Below are 19,990 nucleotides of genomic sequence, written 5' to 3' on the forward strand. Positions count from 1 at the left end.
GGATGGGGGGGCGGCAGTGCTCTGGTGAAGAGAGGCAGGAGGGCAGGGAGGTCTTCTTCAAGACGGGCAGTTATCCAGACGCTGGAGAGAGAAACCCCAAATAAGAATCGCTAAGGAGCAGCAGCAGAGCTCCGAGCCTACCTGCCGGTGTGCCAAGTGCTTGACATAGATTAACTCATGGGAGCCTCACGACATTGCTATGAGGTGGTGGCCGTGAGCATTCATTATCCCCGTATCACAGATGAGGAAACTGAGCAACTGCGTGATTCAGCTGCACAGCTAGCATGCACTGGAGCCAGAATTTGAACCCAGGAGGGCCTGATTCTGGAGCCTTGCTCCCAACCAGAGCTCACTGTCAGTGCTGGGGGTCTGGGAGTGGGGTGGACGCTGTGGAGGAGGTTGCATTCGGCAGCCCCACCCCCAGCTTTCCATCCTGCTGTCAGAAGCCCCAGTTCTCCTACCCACTCCCCAGATTCCAAGCATTCCGGCCTGCACCCCCCGCCCCACCCCCATCCCCGCCGTCCCGGGACCTGGCGGCTCTACTCCATCCTTAGCCTTCCATTTTGCTCCTAATGATCGCAATCCTCCCAAGCCACCCCCAGATCCCTTAGAGTCCATCCTGGCCAGAGAGGCCGCAGCCTCTCTGCCCACCCCTAGCCACCCAGCCCTTCCCCGACCTGTACCCACCCCCGACCCCCAGCGCTTCCCCCGACCCCAGCTCCAGCTCGGTCTCCAGCTGCCAGGCTGGAGCCAGGTCGGGACCATCCGGGAGCGGGGTTGCCCTCCCAGACCCCGGCTCACCCTCGGGGGCGCGGGCTGCCCGCATGCGCATCTCCCGCCACCCGCGCCACCGCGGTATTTATGAGTTCGCGGGTGCCGAGGCCGCCTGCCGCCTACGGCTGTTCCAGCCCGGAAGAGCCGGTCGCCTCGGGGTGACGGGCTCCCCAGACAGCCAGGGCCCCGGGTCCCACAGGTCCGGCCGGTCCCGGGCGCCCCACGCCCACCCGCCTACCCGCCCCCCCCCCGGGCGTGGCGCGGGAAGGGGGACCCAGGAAGGCTTGGTACGCCGCCGCCGCCACCTCCAAGCCGGCCACCAGGTGAGCGCCTGGGCAGGTCAGCCTGCGCTCGCCCCCCAGGCGCCCACTCATCAGCTGGGGACCCTCCCAGGGCACGGACACCGGCCCCTACCCTGGCCCTGCCGGATCCCCACCCAGGTACCCAGATGTGCAAGTACCGGGGGATCCCCAACCTTTCCAGCCTGTCTGCATCTTCCTCTAAGTTCTTTCCGGCTGCCACCTTCTCCATGCTGAGCCCAGTGACTCCTCCTCAGAAGCCCGCGGCATCCTGAAAACAAAACCGGAACCCCGGAATTGCTGTGGGCTTTCTGAGCTGTGCGACCCGGGTGAGTTACTCAACCTCTCAGGACCTCGGGTGTTTTCACCTGTAAAAAGGAGGTGATGATCGTCTATACCCCATGGGCTGCTGTGAGGAGTAAGCCAGTTGATGTCTGAAACTTCATGCTGATAACAGGGCTCGGCCCAGAGTAAGGGCTGGGTAAGAATCAGCTGTTCTTTTCGTCGTTATTAATGCATGAAGTCCAGAAGCCGACGTCTAGGGAGCAAGGTCGGTTTCTTCCCTGTAAACCGTTGCAAGCTGTTTGAATGTGGGGAGGGCTTGCCACAAAAGAAGCAGCAGGAAAAGTCTGGGGGGTCCGGATTTCCAGTTTCCCCGTCGTCGTATCCTGATTGACCCGCCACCACGTGGCTTTGTAAATTCAGAATATATGGATTTCTACTGGTTGTGGACACTAATTTCAGAAATTGGCACCAGGCGTGTGGGAAGTTCAAAATGAGTCTTTTGCACTGTTTTTTTTTTTTTTTCTTCCCACATCCAGAGTCTCCATTACCGCCTAAAATATAACAAAAGCAGCTCTATTAGCCAAACTTGAGTACCCGCCACTCCTGTGGCCACCAGTGACAACCTCCCCTTATCCTTAGCTCTTCAGAATGGGAGGTTCCTAACCTTTTACGTGATGAAGGTGCCTCTGGCAAACTGGTTAAGCCCTTCTCAGGATCATGTTGATACATGCATAAAATAAATGTACAGGATTACAAAGGAAAGCAGTGCTACTGAGACTGTGTGTGTCTGTGTGTGCGTGTGTGTGTGTGTGTGTGTGTGTGTGTGTGTTTTGAGACAGAGTCTCGCTCTGTTGCCCAGGCCGAAGTGCTCTGCAACCTCTGCCTCCCAGGTTCAAGTGATTTTGGAGCCTCAGCCTCCCAAGTAGCTGGGACGACAGGCATGAACAACCACACCTGGCTGAAAACAGATTTTAAAAAACACACGAATATACGTGCATATATTTCTGTTAGCCGTCAGAGTGATGACATTATCATGGATAAGGTAGTCTCTGTAGAATGAAAAGGACAAACATCTTACTGTAATTATAAAAATAGTTTTGGGCCAGGCGCGGTGGCTCACACCTGTAATCCCAGCACTTTGGGAGGCCGAGGCGGGTGGATCACGAGGTCAAGAGATCGAGACCATCCTGGTCAACTTGGTGAAACCCCGTCTCTACTAAAAATACAAAAAAAATTAGCTGGGCATGGTGGCGTGTGCCTGTAATCCCAGCTACTCAGGAGGCTGAGGCAGGAGAATTGCCTGAACCCAGGAGGTGGAGGTTGCGGTGAGCCGAGATCGCGCCATTGCACTCCAGCCTGGGTAACAAGAGCGAAACTCCGTCTCAAAAAAAAAAAAAAAAAAAATAGTTTTGACCTCACTAACCTCCTGAAAAAGGTCTTGGAGATCCATAGGTGTCCCCAGACCACATTTTGAGAACTGCTAGATTAGAGCGTAGTAAAAGGAGAGGTAAAAAAATATTTCCCCTATCGAAGTTCATGTAGCTCTTGAATGCCCAACTACCAGCCCAGGTGAAAAAGGCCCACTGGAATTCCATCTGGTTGGACCCTGACAGGCGGGTGAGGGCGGATAGCTCAGGTGTAAGCTTCTGGTGCGAAACAGAGCATCGACTCTGGGGCTAGATAGCCTGTTCATAAATCTCTCTCCAGCATTGACTAGCTTAGACAAGTGATCTAACCACACGGTGCCTCAGTTTCCCCATCTGAGAAATGGGAACAATAGTAGTGCCTTATAGGGTTGTTGCAAGGATTAAATAATACATAGATGGAAACCCCTTCAAACAGTGTCTAGCACAAAGCAAGTGCCCCCATACAATCTTCTATTTATTATCATACCCAAGACATCTAGTCTGCCCAGTTTGCAAGACATGGTTATAATAAGCCTAGTTTTCTAAGTCATTTTACTCTAACGCCCAAGCTGGAGTGCAGCAGTGAGATCTCGGCTCACTGCAACCTCTAGCTCCCAAGCTCAAGCGATTCTCATGCCTCAGCCTCCTGAGTAGCTGGGATTATAAGCGTGTGCCACCACAGCTGGCTAATTTTTATATTTTCAGTAGAGACAGGGTTTTACTGTGTTGGCCAGGCTGGTTTCGAACTCCTGACCTCAAGTGATCTGCTAACCTTGGCCTCCCAAAGTGCTGGAATTACAGGAGCGAGCCGCTGCGCCCAGCAGATTTAAACCTTTTAAATGATGAAACGTGACATACATGCAGAACGGTACATAGACATAAATGTCCCACTGAACGAATATGACAAAGAGAATACACCTGTGTAACCACCCACCAGGTGAAAGAAAAATAATCTTAACAGCTTCCCCCAAGCCCCCACCTGCTTCCTCTCCAGCACAGCTTTCTCCTTTTGGTGAAGGAATCAGCTTAACTTTTACCTGACTTTGGTTTCCCTACCTAAGTATGCCTCCCTATACACAGTGGTTTCATTTTGCCTATTTTTGCACATGGTGTAAATAGAAGTATACAGGATGAACTCTTTCACTCCACTTTATGATTGGGAAATTTCTCTGAGTCGGGCGTATAATTGGAACCCATTTTCTTTCTCATTGCCAAGGAGCACTCCATTATGTGAATACACCCCCATTTATGTATCAATGTTGGTTTTTTGTTTTGTGTTTTGTTTCATTTTTGTGACAGTTTTGTTCTTGTTGCCCAGTTTGGAGTGCAATGGCACAATCTTGGCTCACTGCAACCTCCACCTCCCAGATTCAAGTGAGTCTCCCGCCTGAGCCTCCTGAGTAGCTGGGATTACAGGCATGTGCCACCATGCCCAAATAATTTTGTATTTTTAGTAGAGACGGGGTTTCTCCATGTTGGCCAGGCTGGTTTTGAACTCCTGACCTCAGGTGATCTGCCTGCCTCCTCTTCCCAAAGTGTTGAAATTACAGCATGAGCCACCATGCCTGGCCACCACTAGTTTATTTATCAATTTATTAGTTGGTTTATCTATGAAAACCAGTTGTCAATGGAAATTTGAGTTACTTCCTTTTTTTTTTTTTCTTTTGCAAATAGTGCTGCGTTCAACATTCTAGTACTTATTTTGTTAAACATACGTACACATTTCTGTTGGGTATAAGCCAAGAGTGTAAGATGGCTGACGCCAGCCATGGTGGCTCATACCTGTAATCGCAGCACTTTGGGAGGCCGAAGTGGATGGATCATCTGAGGTAAGGAGTTCGAGACCAGCCTGACCAACATGGAAAAATCCCGTCTCTACTAAACATACAAAATTATTGGAACATGGTGGTGCACGCCCATAATCTCAGTCACTCGGGAGGCTGAGGCAGGAGAATTGCTTGAACCAGGGAGGCAGAGATTGCAGTGAGCCAAGATTGTGCAAAAAAAAAAAAAAAAAAAAAAAAAAAAAAAAGAGAAAAGGCTGGGTCATAAAGTGTATATATCTTTATCTTTGGTAGATACAGCCAAAGAGGTTTCCAAAGTGATTGTAATAATTTCTTCTCCTCCCACCAGCCATGTTAGAACATTTCCATTGTTCCACATCCCTGCCAACACTTGGCACCAATAAAGCATTGTCAGGTGCTTTATTTTTAGTCATTCGGGTGGGTGTGTAGTGGTAGCTCATTGTAGTTTTAATTTGCATTTCCCTGCTGAGTAATGAAATTGAACATCTCTTCATTTGCATATCAGCCTTTTGGATATCCTTTTAGTGATGTGCTTGTTCAAGTGTCTTGCCTGGTTTTCTATTGGGTTGTCCATTTTTATTGGTTTATTTTATTTTATTTTATTTTATTTAGAGCTAGGGTCTGGCTCTGTCACCTAGGCTGTAATGGAGTGGCATCATCAGAGCTCACTGCAGCCTCTACCTCCCTGGCTCAAGCAATTATCCCACCTCAGCCTCCCAGTAGCTGGAACCACAGGCATGTACAACCACCACACCTGGCTAATTTTGTTTATTTCGATCTCTATTTATTTATTTAGACAGTCTCACTCTGTTGCCCAGGCTACAGTACAATGGCATGATCTCTGCCTCCCATGTTCCAACAATTCTCCTGCCTCAGCCTCTTGAGTAGTTGGGATTGCAGACACACACCACTACACCCAGCTAATTTTTGCCTTTTCAGTAGAGATAGGGTTTCACCATGTTGGTCAGGCTGGTCTTGAACCCCTGACCTCAGGTGATACACCTGCCTCAGCCTCCTGGACTCAAATGATCCTCCCACTTTGACCTCCCAAATTGTTGGCATTGTAGGAGTGAGCCACTGCACCTGGACTCTTCTGTTATTTTTCAACAGCTTTCTCATTTGAGTTACCCTTAGGTTGGCAATCTATCTAGAACTGATTTTTATGTGCAGCGTGAGGTAGGGTTTTAAATTTTATCAAAGCAATGCACATGGCTAATAAAATAAAAATAAATAAATCTGCTTTCTTTTTCTTTTTTCTTTTCTTTCTTTCTTTTTTTTTTTTTTTTTTTTTTTTTTTTTGTGACAGAGTCTTGCTCTGTCGCCAGGCACCAGGCTGGAGTGTAGTGACGCGATCTCGGCTCACTGCAACCTCTACCTCCCGGGTTCAAGCAATTCTCCTGCCTCAGCCTTCCAAGTAACTATGACTACAGCCGCACACCACCACACCCAGCTAATTTCTGTATTTTTAGTAGAGATGGGGTTTCACCATGTTGGCCAGGATGGTCTTGATCTCTTGACCTCGTGATCCGCCCACCTCGGCCTCCCAAAGTGCTGGGATTACAGGTGTGAGCCACCATGCCTGGCCTGAGTCTACTTTCTTAAGGAGACTTCTTTTTTAATAAGTATTTCTCCATTATGAATATAGTAGCATCATTAGCTGGGCTTGGTGGCTCATGCCTGTAATCCCAGCACTTTGGGAGGCTGAGGTGGGTAGATCATGAGGTCAGGAGTTCGAGACTGGCTAACATAGTGGAATCCCATATCTACTAAGAATACAAAAATTAGCCGGGCATGGTGGTGTGTGCCTGTAATCCCAGCTGCTCAGGAGGCTGAGGCAAGAGAATCACTTGAACCTTGGAGGCAAAGGTTGCAGTGAGCTGAGATCACGCCATTACACTCTAGCCTGGGCAACGGAGTAAGACTCTGTCTCAAAAAAAAACCCCCAAAAAACTAAAAAAGAAAATATTAGCATCTCATTAATGAAAACCTAGAAAGAGTCAGGGAGGTTTATTCAAGGAACTAACAAGCCTGGGTTTTTGTTTGTTTTCAGAGACAGGGTCTCATTCTGTCACCCAGGATGGAGTGCATTGGTGCAATCATAGCTTCACTGTGACCTCGATCTCCTGGCCTCAAGCAATCCTCCCACCTCGGCCTCCCAAAGTGCTGGGATTACAGGTGTGAGCCACTGCACGTGGCCACAAACCAGGGTTTTGAATTCTGGTTCTGCCACTTTGCGACTGGGTAAGCTTGGCTGAGTGTCTGCCCTTGTGTGAGCCTCGGTGACCTATATCTAAAACTGATATACAGTGCCTACCTTGCAAGTGCTCGGAAAGATACAGCATGTAAAACGTGTAGCCTGGGGTGGGGCACCGAGAAAGAGCTGCACGTATAATGGCTGCAATTATTTACAAAAGATTTCATTCAGTCACTCAGTGGCCATTGAGAAGGCTTGCAGCATTTTTTCTTATACACAGGAATTGGGTTGAATCACAATCATACCACAGTCTGATGTTATTTTTACTGGACTCTTCTAAACATTCTTTGCTACTGGCTCATAATATTCCATTGTGTGGCTTACTTCACCCAATCTGAGAGACGGCATTCATGGAGAAAAGCCAGGGCTTTGGAAGGGCTTTGGAGCCACCCCCTGTACTCTGTCTGACAGCCACTGAGACAACCAGAGGGGTCCTCTGAACACCTGAGTCAGATCACATCTCTCCTCTGCTCAGAGCCCTCCTGATTCTGTCACTCAGGGGAAAGCCAGAGACCTCCCGGTGGCCCCTGAGACCCCACGTGACCCGCCCATCACCTCACTGTCCTTATCTTTCACTACGTGCCCTTACTTGTGGCTGGTTCAGGCACGAAGCTTCCACGCTGTTCTTTGTTTTGTTTTTTGAGATGGAGTCTTGCTCTGTCGCCCAGGGTGGAGTGCAATGGTACAGTCTCTGCTCACTGCAACCTCCACTTCCCAGGTTCAAGCAGTTCTCCTGCCTCAGCCTCCCGAGTAGCTGGAATTACAGGCACCCACCACCATATCAGGATAATTTTTGCTTTTTTTTTGCTTTTTTTTTTTTTTTTTTTTTGAGACGGAGTTTCACTCTTGTTACCCAGGCTGGAGTGCAATGGGGTGATCTTGGCTCACCACAACCTCCGCCTCCTGGGTTCAGGCAATTCTCCTGCCTCAGCCTCCTGGGTAGCTGGAATTACAGGCACACGCCACCATGCCCAGCTAATTTTTTGTATTTTTAGTAGAGACAGGGTTTCACCTTGTTGACCAGGATGGTCTCCATCTCTTGACCTCGTGATCCACCCGCCTTGGCCTCCCAAAGGGCTGGGATTGCAGGCGTGAGCCACCGCGACCGGCCAATTTTTGCATTTTTAGTGGAGATGAGGTTCCCCATGTTGGCCACGCTGGTCTCGAACTCCTGACCTCAGGTGATCTGCCTGCCTTGGCCTCCCAAAGTGCTGGGATTATAGGTGTGAGCCACCTTGCCAGGCCGAAATTCATATAATTTTCATATACCAGAAAATATTACTTTGTTTTTGGTTTTGTTTTCCAACCATTAAAAAAATGTAAAAACCAACCAAGCATGGTTGCTTAGGCCTGTAATTCCAGTGCTCTAGAAAGTCGAGGCAAAAGGATCACTTGAGTCCAGAAGTTTGAGACCAGCCAGGGCAACACAGCAAGACCCCAGCTCTTAAAAAAAAAAAAATACTAAAATTAGCAGGGCATGGTGGTGCATGTGTGCAGTTCCAGCTACCTGGGAGGCTGAGGTGGGAGGATTATCTGAGCCTGGAAGGTTGAGGCTACAGTGAGCCGTGATCACACCACTGCACTCCAGCCTGGTGACAGAGGTGAGACCCTGTCTCAAAAGAAAAAAAAAAAAACTTCTTTAAAGTAAAAACCAGACCAGGCATGGTGGCTCATGTCTGCGATCCCAGCACTTTGGGAGGCCAAGGCAGGCAGATCACTTGAGGTCAGGAGTTTGAGACCAGCCTGGCCAATATGGTGAAACCCCGTCTCTACTAAAAATACAAAAAATAGACGGTGGCAGGTGCCTGTAATCCCAGCTATTAAGAGAATCGCTTGAACCTGGGAGACAGAGGTTGCAGTGAGCTGAGATCGTGCCACTGTACTCCAGCCTGGGTGACAGAGACAGACTTCGTCTCAAAAAAAATAAAAATAAAAATAAAAATAAAAACCATTCTTAGGTTGCAGGCTGTACAAAAACAAACCACAGACTGGATTTGGCCCCCGGGCTGAGGTTGCTGACCCCTGCCCTAAGCTTACCCTGGCTAATATTTGTTCGTGGCATTCATCACCTTCTAACACTGTAATATTTACTTGTTTATTACAGCCCCTCGTTTATTGTGTTAACAGTCTAGCACCCCCCTGGAGCTGTCAGCCCTGGCTTTCTAACAGCTCCAGGAAGGCAGGGATGTTGGCTGTCTGGCACATGCAGGTTTTCAGTGAGGATTTATTCAACAATCAAATACATGGATGAATCCTAATGACTACTGGAGCCTATACTCATTCTTGCTGCCCAACTAAGTGCTGCATCCTACAATTTGAGATTGGGAGGAGGAGGTGAGCGTAGAAGCATTTTCTTTTCTTTCTTTCCTTTTTTTTTTTTTTTTTTTTTTTTTTTGACAAACCTTATTTTATTCAGATAGCAGTCTGATCACACATGATCCAACAACACTCAAATAATAAATCAAATATAACCAGATGTTAAAGATTGGTCTTCAGACGTTACACCCAGTGATGCCATGCTTGCCTGTGATCTCTCTGACATAAAAACACATCAGCACGTCAGTGGCCACCAAGCCATTCAGTGCAGCCCCCTCAACGGTGAGTTGTTTGAAGCTACCAGTCTGAGCACTCTTGACTATTTTTTTTTCAGGTCTGAATAGCTCTAGGGATCTCGGCAGGGGTGGGAGGAATCAGCTCAACCTTGGCATAGTACCGAAATGTGGCCAACTGAGGCTTTGAATAAGTTACAGCGGCGTTCACCAGCGCCAGGGTCTTCTCCACAAGGTTACGGATGAATTGGGCCATGGTTCTGGGATGGAGAGTCCATCACCCCAAACGACCAGCTGAATGCTTGCTTGCTTTCTTCTTCATTATATATATATATATATATATATATATATATTTTTTTTTTTTTTTTGAGACAGTCTCACTCTGTCCCCAGATGCCAAGCTGGAGTGCAGTGGCACAATCTTGGCTCACTGCAACCTCTGCCTCCCGGGTTCAAGCAATTCTCCTGCCTCAGCCTCCCGAGTAGCTGGGATTACAGGCATGCGCCACCACGCCCAGCTAATTTTTGTATTTTTAGTAGAGACGGGGTTTCACCATGTTGGTCAGGCTGGTCTCAATCTTTTGACCTTGTGATCCGCCTGCCTCGGCCTCCCAAAGTGCTGGGATTACAGGCTTGAGCCACCGTGCATTATTTATATATATATATATATATATATATATATATATATATATATATGTATTTTTTTTTTTTTTTTTGAGATGGAGTTTCGCTCTTGTTACCCAGGCTGGAGTGCAATGGCACGATCTCGGCTCACCGCAACCTCCGCCTCCTGGGTTCAGGCAATTCTCCTGCCTCAGCCTCCTGAGTAGCTGGGATCACAGGCACACGCCACCATGCCCAGCTAATTTTTGGTATTTTTAGTAGAGACGGGGTTTCACAATGTTGACCAGGATGGTCTCGATCTCTTGACCTCATGATCCACCCGCCTCGGCCTCCCAAAGTGCTGGGATTACAGGCTTGAGCCACCGCGCCCGGCGCATTATATTTTTATTAAGTACTACATGACACACCGCATGCTACATAACGCACTGTATCACCTACCAGGGTAGATGACCATAACTGAGTTATTTTTTCATCAATCAGGAAAATGCTTCCTTAATCAATGTTCTCCAAACCCTTTGACACGTAGTAAGATCAACTCCAGAGATTCGCTTCTTTCCATTAAATTCCACTGATGGTAAAATGAGCAAGCCTTTTTTTCCTGGCCCCTGTGAATGAACCTGTGGAGGGACTAAGTAGCCAGTCCTGGAATAAGCAAGCACACCCAGAGCAGCGAGTCCCGGGAGAGTCTCCAACCACATCTCTGCCCCGTTACCTAGGCCAAACCCTGCTTGTGGGGCCTGCTCTCCCTCCCTCCCTCCCTCCCTTCTTTCCTTCTTCTCTGTTTCTTCCTTCCTTCCTTTCTCTCTCTTTTTCTTTCTCTCTCCCTTCCTTCCTTTCTCTCTCTTTCTTTCTTTTTTCTTTTTTTATTTCTTTCTCTTTCTTTCTTTCTTTCTTCTTTCTTTCTTCTCTCTCTCTCTTTCTTTCACCCAAGCTGGAGTGCAATGGCACAATCTTGGCTCACTACAACCTCCATCTCCCTCCAGAAACATTTCCTTTGATCCCAAACTTTGAGCTCCATGATTTCATTCTGACTGTGTATGATGTCACATGTCAGGGGACCTGTGAGCCACCAGAGGTGACAGCATGCCCGGGTCACAGCTCACCTCCCGAGAGATGCCACCCTGCTTTAAATTACAGCAGGAAGGAAGAGTGACTCACCCTCTCCAATGGGGTGGCTTCCTGTGACAGACCCAGGACACCCAAGGCTTCACCTCGTAATCACAGCCACAGCCAGTTCGCTGGAGACTCACTGTGAGCCATGTGTGATAGCATGGATTCCTCACTGCTTTGCATACTCCCATTTGCTATTACAGAAGAGGAACCTGAGGTTCAGAGAAGTGAGCTCACTTAGCTGACGTCCCACTGTCAGTAAGAAGAGCTGAGCCAGGTGCGGTGGCTCATGCCTGTAATCCTAGTACTTTGGGAGACTGAGGCGGGTGGCTCATCTGAGGTCAGGAGTTTAAGACCAGCCTGGCCAATATGGTGAAACTCTGTCTCTATTAAATATACAAAAATTAGTCGGACGCGGTGGGGGACACTTGTGTTCTTAGACACTCGGGAGGCTGAGGCAAGAGAATCACTCGAACCTGAGGGCATCACTGCACTCCAGCCTGGGCGACAGAACACGACTCTGTTTCAAAAAAAAAAAAAAAAAAAAAAAAAAAGTAAGCTGAGATTCATTCCCTTGTGCCTCCTTGGCCTTCACCACCAGGCCCCACTGTCTCTAGTTCATCCCTCTGCCATCTCGTCCTGAGTTTCAGGCCTCAAGTCCTGTGTCATCTCCCAGCGCCTGCTTGTTTTTGTCTTTTTTTTTGAGATGGAGTTTCACTCTTGTCGCCCAGGCTGGAGTACAGTGTCATGATCTCAGCTCACTGCAACCTCCGCCTCCTGGGTTCAAGTGATTCTCCTGCCTCAGCCTCCTGAGTAGTTGGGACTACAGGCGTGTGCTGCCACACCTGGCTAATCTGTGTGTTTTTTTGGTAGAGACGGGGTTTCACCATGTTGGCCAGGCTGGTCTCGAACTTCTGACCTCATGTGATCCTCCTGTCTCAGCCTCCCAAAGTGCTGGGATTACAGGTGTGAGCCACCATGCCAGGACGAGAAGTCTGGTTTCTAAAATTCTGTTTTCTTTTTCTCTCTGTTTCTTTTTCCTTCTTTCTTTTGAGTAGGAGTTTTGCTCTTGTTGCATAGGCTGGAGTCCAATGGGGCAATCTCAGCTTACCGCAACCTCCACCTCTCGAGTTCAAGAGATTTTTTTTCCCTAGATGAGATTGTTCCTTTTCTTATTCATTTGTGGGAAATCTCTTAAAATTAGCCCTTTGCATGTGGTGCAATTTGGAAGTATTTTTCCAGTTTTGTTCGTGTTAATTCTACATTGATCAAATTTAGACATCATTATGAACGATGAGCATTCAGTTCTCACCCCAACACTCTTTTGATTCCCTGTCCCTGTGGTTTCTGTTATTAGAACTCACTCTACCACATTTAATCCTCTTTCAAACACAAGCTTCTGACTGTCAAGCTTCTAGGATAAAATCATGATGATCTAATCACATCTCCGACATTGCTGCAAAAGCAGTAAGAGATCTCTGTTTGAAAGTCTGGCGAATACCATTTTAGAGTTTTTTCAAAGTTTCTGACTACAATTCAAAATAAGAAATGTACTTACATCACAATCTAGCACACATGCGTATACGTATATCTATTATGTAATTTAAAGTTTATATAACTTGACCAGTTGCACCCCTGTAATCCCAGTACTTTGGGAGGCTGAGGCAGATGGATCACTTGAGGTCAGGAGTTCAGGACCAGCCTGACCAACATGGTGAAACCCTGTCTCTACTAAAAATACAAAAAAAGTTACCTGGGGGTGGTGGCATGCACCTGAAATCCCAGGTACTCAGGAGGCTGAGTGGGAGAATTGCTTGAACCCAGGAGGCGGAGGTTGCAGTGAGCTGAGATCGTGCCACTGCACTCCAGCCTGGGTGACAGAGTGAGACTCTGTCTCAAAAATTAAAAAGTTTTATATAACTTGTGCAAGATTCACAATGTGGGCAGTGCCAGCCTCCAGTCTCTTCTGTTTTTTTGCTTTTGTTTTTAAATGCGAGTCTAAATCCAATTCAGTCAATGTCAAGGCCTTATCAGATCCCCACCTATCTGCTTTCTAGAACAAGTCTACGTTTTTGTTTGTTTGGTTTGGGTTTTTTGAGACAGGGCCTTGCTCTGTTGCCCAGGCTGGAGTGCAGCGGCGAAGTCTTGGCTCACTGCAACCTCTACCTCCTGGGTTCAAGCAATTCTCATGTCTCAGCTTCCCAAGTAGCTGGGCTTACAGGTGCCCACCACCACACCCAGCTAATTTTGTATCCTTAGTAGAGACGGGGTTTCACCATGTTGGCCAGACTGTCTTGAACTCCTGACCTCAGGTAATTCACCTGCCTCGGCCTCCCAAAGTGCTGGGATTACAAGCCTGAGCCACTGCGCCTGGTCAACTCTGTGTTTAAAGTTTCTATGCAGATATTTAAAAATTTGTTTTATTCCACTCGAGTGAGGTATAATTTACATTACAATTACAGTAAAACGCGCCCACTTTAAGTGTGCAGTTGGATGAGTTTTGACAATTGCACACCACCTCAATCAAGGCAGAGAACATTTCCATCCCGAACATTCCTTTGTGCCCTTTTGCAGTCAGCCCTCTTACCGCCCACCCCCTGCCCTCAGGGGTAACTGCTGTTTAGATTTTTAGCATAGATTAATGTTATAATAAATATTTTGTATGCTCCCTTGACCACCCTGAAATGAAGTTTATGGACAATATAACCCACCCACATACAAAAAATATTTTTTTAAATCAAGATAATGTCCTTATTGTGATAAAGAAAGAATAAGAGGAAAGTAATTTATAGTAAAATGTTCAAAAGGCTCAGACTTAACTAAGCTATAACACATAATAAAGGGTTAGGGGTGTGCCAGGGGCAGAAGCTTTGTCAATGTCAGCTGGACACCCACAAATGAAGACAGACACAGGCACACTGGCTTTGTGACTCAGGCACCAAATGCTGAACAGTGAAAACACGGCCCTGGTTCTACCCACTAGTTGCACTCCTGAAAAATTTTAAACCGTTTACAGGCCAGGTACAATGGTGCATGCCTGTAATCCCAACAATTTGGGAGGCCCAGGTGGGAAGATTGCTTGAGCCCAGGAGTTTGAGATTACAGTGAGTCCTGATTGCACCACTGCACCCCAGCCTGGGTGACAGAGCGAGACCCTAAGATCTAACAACAACAAACCTGTTTGAAGTGTCATGGAGTTCCGTGCTGGGCTCAGCTAATTTTGTTTTTTTGTTTTGAGACAGGGTCTCGCTCTGTCATCCAGTCTGACCAACATGGTGACAGTTTCCAGAGAGGTCTCAGCATGATGAACAAGCAACACCTTGGAGTCACCTGTCAATCAGACCACCGGGCTCAGCTTCCCAGAGATCTGTAGCGTGGGGTGGGGAAAGGCCTTGTTGGAGAGAATATTGGCTTAGGGGGTCAGGAGTGGGAGAGAGGCCTGAAAAAACACTAGTAAAACTACTGACTAAGTTCGAGACCAGCCTGACTAACATGGCACAATCCTGTCTCTACTAAAAATACAAAAATTAGCCGGGTGTGGTGGCAGGCACCTATAATCCCAGCTACTCGGGAGGCTGAAGCAGGAGAATCGCTTGAAACCGGGAGATGGAGGTTACAGTGAGCTGAGATCATGACATTTCACTCAAGCCTGGGAAACAGAGCAAGACTGTCTCAAAAAAAAAAAAAAAAAAAAAAAAACCTCCTAACCTCAAGTGGAGCCTCCCACCTTGGCCTCCCATAGGCGCTTCTCCGGAAGCAGGAGCTGCTTCAGCAGACATTTCCTAAAAGCCTGTTTATTTTAAACCACTGCAAGTGTAGACTCTTTAAAGGCTCCCAGCTGTGAGACATCACTGCTTGGTGACAACCCTCAGCCCTCTTGTTGGTCGGCTGAGTGCCAGGCTCAGTGCACATGAAAAGAAAGCCCAAGAAAGAAGAGTGAGTCTCATGTTCAAGCCAGACAAACTGGGGACCATCGCCAGGGGAAAAAAATTGTGCAGGGTTTCTCTAAGGCCACGTTCCCCAGACTTCAGTTGCTCACATACCACCTGAGATGTTTTTGTCCTATTCAAAGACTACCTCAACTTTCATTTATTTAGTCTTGTTTGAATAATTTTTAAACTTAATTCATTTTGAAGGCAACATTGTATCACTACTATAAAGGGAAAACCAAGATCACTTACTACTTTTTCAAAGAAAATACAGGCTGGGCGCAGTGGCTCACAACTGTAATCCCAGCATTCTGGGAGGCCGAGACAGGCAGATCACCTGAGGTCAGGAGTTCGAGACCAGCCTGCCCAACATGATGAAACCCCGTCTCTACTGAAAATATGAAAAATTAGTTGGGCGTGGTGGTGGGCACCTGTAATCCCAACTACTCGGAATGCTGAGACAGGATAATCACTTGAACCTGGGAGGCGGAGGTTGCAGTGAGCCAAGATCACACCATTGCATTCCCGCCTGGGCAACAAGAGTGAAACTTCATCTTCAAAAAAAAAAAAAAAAAAGAAAGAAAGAAAAGGAGGGCCGGGCGAGGTGGCTCAAGCCTGTAATCCCAGCACTTTGGGAGGCCAAGGTGGGTGGATCACGAGGTCAAGAGATCGAGACCATCCTGGTCAACAAAGTGAAACCCCGTCTCTACTAAAAATACAAAAAATTAGCTGGGCATGGTGGTGCGTGCCTGTAATCCCAGCTACTCAGGAGGCTGAGGCAGGAGAATTGCCTGAACCCAGGAGGCAGAGGTTGCGGTGAGCAGAGATGGCACCATTGCACTCCACACTCCAGCCTGGGTAACAAGAGCGAAACTCCGTCTCAAAAAAAAAAAAAAAAAAAAAAAAGGAAATACAGAGCTGGGCTGGGTGTGGTGGCTCATGCCTGTAATCTCAGCACTTTGGGAGGCCAAGGCAGGTGGATCACTTGAGGTCAGGAGTTCGAGACCAGCCTGGCCAACATGGGGAAAATCCGTCTCTACTAAAAATACAAAAATTATCCAGGTGTGGTGGTACACACCTGTCATCCCAGCTACTCAGGAGGCTGAGGTGGGAGAATCACTTGAACCCAGGAGGCAGAGGGTGCAGTGAGCGAGACTGCACCACTGCACTCCAGCCTGAGGGACAGAGTGAGACTCCATCTCAAAAACCAAACAAAAATTAAAAACTAAAAACTAAAAATTGAGCTACCGTATGATCCAGCAATTCCACTGCCGGGTATATACCCCAAACAATGGAAATCAGTGTATTTATTAAGGCGATATCGACGCTCCCATGTGTAGTGCAGCACTGCTCACAATAGCCAAGATTTGGAAGCAACCTAGTGTATGCACAGTGGAGTACTATTCAGCCACTAAAAATGATGAGACCCCGGCCAGGCGTGGTGGATCACACCTGCAATCTTAGCAGTTCAGGAGTCTGAGGCGGGTGGATCATGAGGTCAGGAGATCAAGACCATCCTGGCTAACACAGTGAAACTCAGTCTCTACTAAAAATACAAAAACTTACCCAGGCATGGTGGCATGCACCTGTAGTCCCAGCTACTCAGGAGGCTGAGGCAGAAGAATCGCTTGAACCTAGGAGGCAGAGGTTGCAGTGAGCTGAGATCACACCACTGCATACCAGCCTGGGCAAAAGAGCAAGACTCTTTCTTTTCTCTCTCTCTCTCTCTCTCTTATTATTATTATTATTATTGAGCAAGACTCTTTCTCAAAAAAAAAAAAAGATGAGATCCTGTCATCGTAACAACATGAATGGAACTGGAGACCATTATGTTAAGTGAAATAAACCAGGTTTAGAAAGACAAACCTCACATGCTCTCACTTTCTGTGGGAGCTGAAATTCAGAGCAATTGGACTCACAGACATAGATCGGAGGATGGTTACTGTAGGCTGGGAAGGGTAGTGGGAGGTTGTGGGGGAGGAGAGGTTGGTTAATGGGTAGGAAAAAAATAGAAAGAATGAATAAGACCTACTGTTTGATTACACAACAGGGCATCTATAGTCAACAATAACTTAATTGTCTATTTTTAAATAATTAAAAGAGTATAATTGGATTGTTTGTAACACAAAGGATAAATGCTTAAGGGATGAATGCCCCATTCTCCATGATGGGCTTGTTGTACATGCCATGCCTGTATCAAAACATTTCATGTACTCCATAAATAAATACACTTATTATGTATCTATAAAAATTTGAAAAATACGTATCAGCCTGTTAGTAAAGATTTAGGTGGGTGGCCACAACAGACTTCCTAACATCCTGGAATTGAACTTATTGTCTGCAATGGAGGCTCCCTGGCAGGAGGAGCCTCTCCTAATTTTTTTTTTAGAATCCCTGGCCAGGTGCGTGGCCCATGCCTGTAATCCCAGCACTGTGAAAGGCTGAGGCATGTGGATCTCACCTGAGGTCAGGAGTCTGAGACCAGCCTGGACAACATGGTGAAACCTTGTCTCTAGTAAAAATAAAAATAAAAATAAATTTGTCAGGTGTATTGGCCCATGCCTGTTATCCCAGCTACTCCAGAGGCTGAGGCAGGAGAATCACTGGAACCTGGGAGGCAGAGGTTGCAGCGAACAGAGATTGTGCCACTGCACCCCAGCCTGGGCGACAGAGCAAGACACCATTTCAAAATAAATAAATGAATAAGTAATAAAAAGTAAAATAAAATGGAGGCTCCTCACTAGCTGATTTATAAGCACAAGAATAAGTTCCAATAAACCACCAAACCCCAAGGAAGGCAGAGGGACAGAGACAAGCGGCAGCTCTTCTTCCTGCACCTGTCCTTCCCGGAGAGTGCAATGGAAAACATCTCCTTTATTTGGTAACACGAGGAATGAGGAATTAGAAAACCCCTTTCAAAGACACATCAAAAAAGAGCTTAACTGCCTTAATGTGGGGAGTAGAAAAGTCCCTCTCCAAAGTTTTCTTTCTTGTTAAAGAATAATCATAAGTTTTAAAATAATAGTTTGTTTTAAACACTTTCTTCAAAGCCTTCTTGCTTTTTGCTCATAACTCTTTGTTAAGCCCTGTCCTATGTAGCTGTTAGACACGCTCACCAGCACATAGTACATTCTATGTCCTTGTGCTTTAACCAAGATATTCAGCTATCACTTTTCTAAGTCCTGTTGCAAAGCAACTTCCTGTCCCTTATTTGGACTTCCTCTTTTCCTTCTGTTTTCCATTGCCTTTAAATACTCAAGAAGGTTTTAAGTTATTAGCCAGTCAGGTTCCGTTTTAGACTGTGAGGTCTGGCTCCAGCCAATGGAGATCAGCTACAGCAGTAAAGACAACCCCAAATGCGTAAGGGATAAATAAGTCTGCTTTTCCTTTGTCCACTGTACTTTTGTGGCAAGATGGCGCACAGGTGCACCCTTTCTGCAGAAAGTAAAATTGCCTAGCTGAGAGATCCTTTGTCTCAGTGCTGATTTTTCTTTGTGGCACCGAGCATCTGTTTCCAACAGTTAATCTACACATAATGTAGACCGCCAGTTAGGGATGAAGTTAGAATCTCACCACATGATGGATTCCTGTGTCTTCTTCACCCTGGACCAGTACTGGGATCCTCTCAAGAGTGCTGAGGATCCTCTCAGCACCTTCACAGATAGCTCTGCAAAATGGCGGTGAATCTATGGCTCCGTTGTCAAGTCAACAGCCCACACGATTTCCCAGTGTGAGATTTCACTGTGATCAGCTGGCCCCATGACTGACATTCCTAAAGGAAATGCATTATCTGATCTTTTACTTCCTTCTTTTGTGGCTTTCAGTCCACACTTCTGAAGCCATGGGGTATAGTCATCACCCAGTTTGTAGGTGCCCTCCCTCATTCCTTCTTCCATGTGGTTCCGGAAAACCACAAACTCTTACTACAAACTTTAGATCTATGATCCTCTTTTTTCCTACACTTTTTCAGAACATCCCCCTCCCCTTGCATCCCATTGGCCAGAACTAGGTTGGGTGCCCACTCCTGAACCAATCACACCACAGGAGATTAGACTGATTGGCTGAATCAGGATGAAGCCCAGGGACTGGGTTAGCCCTCTACCCTCTTGGGTCCTTAGTGGAGAAAGGGTTGAGTGGGTAAGGCATCTTCCCCAGTGTCCACGATTCTTAGGTCTGGGGGTCATGTCCATGGTTTACCCACATTACTAGTCTGCTACAGTGAGTCCCCACTGGGGTGGACTCCCCAGCACCTCTCTATCATCTGGCTGGCGAGCTACCAGGAGACTTTGCTCTGAACTTAAGATTCCCCTTGTTGGCCAGGTGTGGTGGCTCACGCCTGTAATCCCAGCACTTTGGGAGGCTGAGGTGGGAGGATGGCTTGAGGCCAGGAGTTCAAAACCAGCCTGGCCAACAGAGAAAGACCTCGTCTCTGCAGCATAGTAACAATAATAATTTTGTCAAAACTGACTGGGCATGGTGGCTCACGCCTGTAATCCCAGCACTTTGGGAGGTGAAGGTGGGCAGATCGCTTGAGGTCAGGAGTTCAAGACTGGAAAACATGGTGAAATTCTGTCTTTACTAAAAATACAAAAAATTAGCCAGACATGGCGGCATCTGCATGTAATCCAACTGCTTAGGAGGCTGAGGCAGAAGAATCACTTGAACCTGGTGGGGCGGAGGTTGCAGTGAGCCAAGATTGTGCCACTGCACTCCAGCTTGGGCAACAGAGTGAGACTCCAGCTAAAAAAAAAAAAAAAAAAAAAAATTGGCGGAGGTATCCTACCCAGGGGCGTGGCACGCATCTGTGGTCCCAGATACTCAGGAGGGTGAGGCAGAAGGATTGCTTGGGTCCAGGAGGTAGAGGCTGCAGTGAGCCATGATCATGCCATTGTACTCCAGCCTGGGTGACAGAGTGAGACCCTGTCTCAACAACAACAACAACAAAGAGTGTTTAAG

General features: G+C 47.2%; 1 long non-coding RNA gene and 1 pseudogene across 1 annotated transcript; one reads left to right on the forward strand and one right to left on the reverse strand.

Moving 5' to 3' along the window:
• The first annotated feature begins 1,321 nt into the window (after positions 1 to 1,321).
• On the forward strand, positions 1,322 to 19,786 carry LOC141581270 (uncharacterized). Its single transcript, XR_012513837.1, has 4 exons — positions 1,322 to 1,402; positions 6,620 to 6,810; positions 8,928 to 9,157; positions 14,348 to 19,786. It is a non-coding gene; the product is annotated as an uncharacterized LOC141581270 (long non-coding RNA).
• LOC120362793 (ATP synthase F(0) complex subunit g, mitochondrial-like) lies at positions 9,316 to 9,628 on the reverse strand (annotated as a pseudogene).
• Positions 19,787 to 19,990: the final 204 nt, after the last annotated feature.

Source organism: Saimiri boliviensis, chromosome 14, assembly GCF_048565385.1.
Source record: "Saimiri boliviensis isolate mSaiBol1 chromosome 14, mSaiBol1.pri, whole genome shotgun sequence".
In the NCBI taxonomy this organism is placed as follows: Eukaryota; Metazoa; Chordata; class Mammalia; order Primates; family Cebidae; genus Saimiri; species Saimiri boliviensis.